Source organism: Mustela putorius, unplaced genomic scaffold (assembly GCF_011764305.1).
Source record: "Mustela putorius furo isolate JIRA1106 unplaced genomic scaffold, ASM1176430v1.1 tig00003834_pilon_pilon_pilon, whole genome shotgun sequence".
In the NCBI taxonomy this organism is placed as follows: domain Eukaryota; kingdom Metazoa; phylum Chordata; class Mammalia; order Carnivora; family Mustelidae; genus Mustela; species Mustela putorius.
Window position 1 is genome coordinate 34,515,552 of NW_025421987.1, and position 6,282 is coordinate 34,521,833.

The following is a 6,282-nucleotide window of genomic DNA, read 5'->3' on the forward strand; positions in this document are numbered from 1 at the left end:
ATCAATGAACCTTTTTTTCTGACACCAAAAGCAAAGGCAACAAAAGTAAAAACAAGTGGGAGTATATCAAACCAGAAATCTTCTGCAGAGCAAGGGAAACCATCAACATAATGAAAAGGCAACAAACTGAATGGGAGAAGATATTTGAAAATCACATATCTGCTACGGAACTACTATCCAAAACATATAAAGAACTTCTACAACTCAAAACAACAAAAAATAACAATTAAAAATTGGCAGAGAATCTGAACAGACACTTTTTGAAACAAGACATATAGATATCCAACAGGTACATAAAGATATGGTCAATATCACTAATCAGCAGGGAAATGCAAATCAGAATCACAGTGAGATATTTCACACATGTAGGAATAGCTAGTATCAAAAAGATAAGAAATAACAAGTGCTGGCATTCATGTAGAGATTAAGAAAACTCTGTACACTATTGGTAGAAATGTAAATTGGTACAACCACTATGGAAAACAGTGTGAAAGTTCTTCAAAAAATTCAAAGTAGAACTACCATATGATCCAGCAATTCCACTTTGGGTATTTATCTTAAGAAAATGAAAACACTGATTCGAAAAGATATATGCATCCCATATTCATCGAAGTGTTATTTATGGAAACAACCTAAGTGTCCACCAATGGATGAACGAATAAAGATGAGAGGATACACACACACACACACACACACACAAAAATACTTAGCTATTAAAAAGAATGAAGTTTTGGCACATGTAGCAAAATAAATGGACCTTGAAGGTATCATGCTATGAAATTAGAGAAAGACAAATACTGTATATCTCTCTTCTACGTGGAATCTTAAAAAAAAACAACCAACCAGCCAACAAACAAACACATAGCTACAGAGAACAGACTGGTACTAGTATGTGTGTATGGCATGGGGGGTGTCAAAATGGGTGAAGGTTGTCAAAAGGTATGAATTTCATTACAAAATAAGTCATGGGGATGTAATGTATAGCATGATGACTATAGTTAAACTGCATTACATATTAGTAAGTTGCTAAGAGAGTAGAATTCACAAGTAAAAATTCGTAGCTATGAAGTATGACATGTTAATTAGCCTTATTGTGATGACCATTTCATAAAATGTACAAATATCAAATCATTACATTGTATGACTGAAACTAATGTTATATGTCAAATATATTTCAATAGAAAAAATGTTGAAATTCTCTTAAAAGATATGAAGGGAGAAGAGAATGTAACCATTACTTCTACTTCCAGTTTTACATAGCAATAGAATGTTAAAAAGTAATTTTGTTACATAAATTATTATACCCTATAACATTTGATTGATTCATTTGAATTACATGAACTTTTATACTTTTTAATACTGTCTATCTAAGTTGAGAAACAGACAATGATCTAGGAAACTAAAAATTTTAAGGGTATATAGGAAAGATGCCATTTCCACTTAGGAGACCAGAATACTGAGAAAGTGGTTTACACAAGTTGCACAACTATTAAGTAGTAGGGCCATGATCCTAATCTAGATTCCTGACATCAAACTGCCCCTACCTCTTTTTTAATGCTAGGCATGGAGCCTAATGCAGGGCTTGAACTCAAGACCCTGAGATCAGAACTTAAGCTGAGATCAAGAGTTGAGCACTTAACCAACTGAGCCACGCAGGTGCCCCAAACTCCTTTTTTTTTTTAATTTTTTATAAACATTTAATGTATTATTAGCTCCAGGGTTACAGGTCTGTGAATCACCAGGTTTACATACTTCACAGCACTCACCATAGCACATACCCTCCCAATGTCCATAAACCCACCACCGTCTCCAAACTCCTTTTTAAAAAACAAAAATGAGGGTCAGGGAGTACCTGGGGGGCTCAGTCAGTTGCGTGTCTACCTTTGGCTCAGGTCATGATCATGGGGTCCTGGGATTGAGTCCCGCATCAGTGGTCCCTGCTCAGCAGGGAGTCTGCTTCAACTTCTTCCCTGCCTCCTCCAGTTGTATACACTCTTGTTTGAGCTCTCTCAAAGAAGAAGAAGAAGAAAAGACCCAAATGACCAGCAAAAATCATATATCAGGCCACAAGAACAATTCAATAAATTTAAGATTAAAATCTTATTAAACATCTTTTCTGACCACAACAGTATAAAACTAGAAATCAGCTATAAGAAAATTAAAAAAAAAAAAAAAAGAAGAAAGGAAAACCACAAGCAGAAACTAAATAACATGCTACTAAACAATCATTGGGTCAAAGAAGAAATCAAAATGGAAATAAAAACATATCATGAGACAAATGAAAATGAAAACAATTCTCCAAAATCTACGGGACATAGCAAAAACAGTTCTAAGAGGAAAGTTTATAGTGATACAGGACCACCTTAAATAACAAGAAATAGCAGCAACTCTATGAAGAGAAAAGCAACCACTTTCTGGAAGGTAGGACATGTGGAGAAGTGAATCCAACGCTATAATGGGAAGGTAGACCGCAGTGGGAGGGAGCCCCCATCTGCCAGCTCCCAGCAAATGATAGAGCAGCAGAACACAAAATAGGAACTTTTAGAAGTCTGCTCTATGGAGGGACATAGTTCCAGTGGCCAAAAGTGGGGTGGAATCCTCACTGGGACAGTGTGGTCTCAGGACCTGAGGGGACACATAAAGACCAGGGGTGTCTGAGTGTGGCAGAGCTCCCAGGTATCAGAGCAGTGAAGCCAGCTGAAAAGAAGGAGCTGAAGAGTGGACTCACAGCTCGGGGTTACCTTAAACTATGATCTGAGGTATAGCCAGGCCACTGCTTTTTGGGAAGGGACCTCAGGAATGGCAGATCTGGAGAGAGACACCGCCCCCCTCCCGCCTTCCTCCACCAGGAGGAGCAGTGTGGGAGCATACCACAGGAATCTGCTGGTTTAGAGACTTCACATGGGGCCATGTGCTAGAGATAGAAACACTCAGTCACAGGCTGGGTGAGCATGGAGTGCAGCTGGAGACCAAGGTCACAGAGTGATTTACTGCTTTTCTCTGAGGGTGTACTGAGAAGTGGGGCCCCAAGCTCTTGGCTACTACGGGTTGGAGATTGGGAAGCTGCCAACTTTATTCCCATCCTCCAAAACTGTGCAGAAATCACTCAAGGAACAAAAGCTCCCAAGAGCAAAATGGAACAGATTACATAGTCTAGCCCCTAGCAAGGGCAGTGCAATTCCACCTCCGGGAAAAGGCATTTAAGAATCACTGCAACAGGCCCCTCCCCCAGAAGATCAGCAAGAAAATCGTGCCAAGACCAAGTTCACTGATCAATAAGAAATGAGGAACTCCAGAGCTAGGTGAATGCAACACACATAATTCATGGGGTTTTTTCCCCCCATGATTCTTTAGTCTTTCAAAGTTAAATTTTAAAAAATTATTTCCTAGCTTTTGAAATTTTTCCTCTTTCATATTTTAACCAACATCTTATCAATACCTTTTTTTTTAAGAATTTATTTATTTGACAGAGAGTGAGAGAAGGAGAGAGAGCACAAGTGGGGAGAGCAGCAGAGGGAGAGGGGGAAGCCGGCTCCCTGCTGAGCAGGGAGCCCGATGCGGGACTCGATTCCAGGATCCTGAGATCATGACCTGAGCCGAATGCAGAGGCTTAACCCACTGAGCCACCCAGGTGTCCCTATCAATACCATTTTAAAAGTTTTTAAATTTTCATTTTTACAGTCATATTCTATCCCTTCATAGTATCTAACTTTATTTTTTGTCTACACATAAGTTTTTCTTTCTTTAAAATTTTGGGATAGAGTTTCTTCTAACAGACCAAAATACACCCAAAGTCAAGTGTGTAGCTCTGTTCTATTCACCAGCTTGATCACTTTTTTTTACCCCTTTCTTTTCCCCCTTGTTTCGGGTCTCTCCTGATTTGTTTAGTGTCTTTCTTTCTGGGTCATTATTACCCTTTTAGCATTTGGTTCTCTCATTCATTTATTCTTCTCTGGACAAAATGATAAAGCAGAAAAACTCACCTCAAAAAATGGGGGGGTGCCTGGGTGGCTCAGTGGGTTAAAGCTTCTGCCTTCAGCTCAGGTCATGATCCCAGGGTCCTGGGATCAAGCCCCACATCGGGCTCTCTGCTCAGCAGGGAACCTGCTCCCTCCTCTCTCTCTGCCTGCCTCTCTGCCTTCTTGTGATCTGTCTGTCAAATAAATAAAATCTTTAAACAAACAAACAAACCAAGAAGCAGTTCCAACTGCCAGGGACAAATCAATAGGGACATTAGTAAGATGTGAGAACTAGAGTTCAGAATGATGACTATAAAGGTACTAGCTAGGCTTGAAAAAAGCATAGAAGATACTAAAGAATCCCTTTCTAGAGAAATAAAAGAACTAAAATCTAACCAAGTTGAAATCAAAAAAGCTATTAATGAGGTGCAATAAAAAATATTGAGGCTGTTACTGCTAGGACAAATGAGGTAGAAGAGAGAATTAGTGATATAGAAGACCAAATGATCGAGAATAAAGAAGCTAAGAAAAAGAGAGATAAACGACTATTGGATCACAAAGGGAGAGTTTGAGAGATAAGTGATACCATAAGATGAAAAAAATATTAGAATAATTGAGATCCCAGAAGAAGAAGAAAGATATAGGGGGGCAAGAAGGTATATTGGAGCAGATTATAGTTGATAAATTCCTTAATTTGGGGAAGGAAATGGCATCAAAATCCAGGAGGCACAGAGATCCCTTCCCCAAAATAGTCCACACCCTATTATTAACAGTAAAACTTACAAGTCTCTGAAAAAGAGAAAATCGTGAAAGAAGCGTGAGACAAGAAGTCTATAGCCTACAATGGTAGAAATATTAGATTGGCAGGAAACCTATTCACAGATACCTGGTAGGCCAGAAGGGACTGGCATGACATAGTCAGAGTGCTAAATGAGAAAAACATGAAGCCAAGAATACTATATCCAGCTAGGCGGTCATTGAAAATAGGAGGAGAGATAAAAAGCTTTCAGGAAAAATAAAAAACAGAAGAATTTGCAAACACCAAACCAGCCCTACAGGAAATATTGAAAGGGGTTCTCTAAGCAAAGAGAGAGCCTAAAAGTAACAGATCAGAAAGAAACAGACAATATACAAGAACAGTCACCTTACAGGCAATACAATGGCACTAAATTCATATCTTTCAATAGTTACCCTGGATGTAAGTAGGCTAAAGGCTCCAATCAAAAGACACAGGATATCAGAATGGATAAAAAAACAAGACCCAATGATATGCTATACGCAAGAGACTCATTTTAGACAGAAGGACACCTCCATATTTAAAGTGAGATGGTAGAGGGGTGCCTGGGTGGCTCAGTGGGTTAAGCCGCTGCCTTCGGCTCAGGTCATGATCTCAGAGTCCTGGGATCGAGTCCCGCATCAGGCTCTCTGCTCAGCAGGGAGCCTGCTTCCCCCCTCTCTCTCTGACTGCCTCTCTGCCTACTTGTGATTTCTCTGTGTCAAATAAATAAATAAATAATAAATATTTAAAAAATAAATAAATAGAGATGGTAGAAAACAATTTACCCTGTTAATGGATATCAAAAAAAGCTAGGATGGCAATCCTTATATCAGACAAATTAGATGTTAAACCGAAGACTATAGTAAGAGATGAGGAAGGACACTACATCGTATTTAACAGGTCTGTACAACAAGAAAATCTATCAGTTTCAAATATCAATGCCCCTAACATGGAAGCAGCCAACTATATAAACCAATTAATAACAAAATCAAAGAAATACATTGACAACAATAGAATAATAGTAAGGGACTTTAACACCCCCCTCACTGAAATGGACAGATCATCCAAGCAAAAGATCAACAAGGAAAAAAAGGCTTAAAATGACACATGGGACCAGATGGACATCACAGATATATTCAGAACATCTCATCCCAAAGCAACAGAATACATATTCTTCTCTAGTGCACATGGAACATTCTCCAGAATAGATCACATCCTGGGCCACAAATTAGGTCTCAACTGGTACTAAAAGACTGGGATCATTCCTTTCATATTTTCAGACCACAATACTTTGAAACTAGAACTCAACCACAAGAGGAAATTTGGAAAGAACTCAAGTACATGGAGGCTAAAGAGCATCCTCCTAAAGAATGAATGGGTCAACAAGGAAATTAAAGAAGAATTTTAAAAATTCATGGAAACAAATGAAAATGAAAACACAACTATTCAAAATCTTTGGACACAGAAAAGGTGGTCCTGACAGGAAAGTATATAGCAATACAAGCCTTTCTCAAGAATCAAGAAATGTCTCAAATACACAACCTA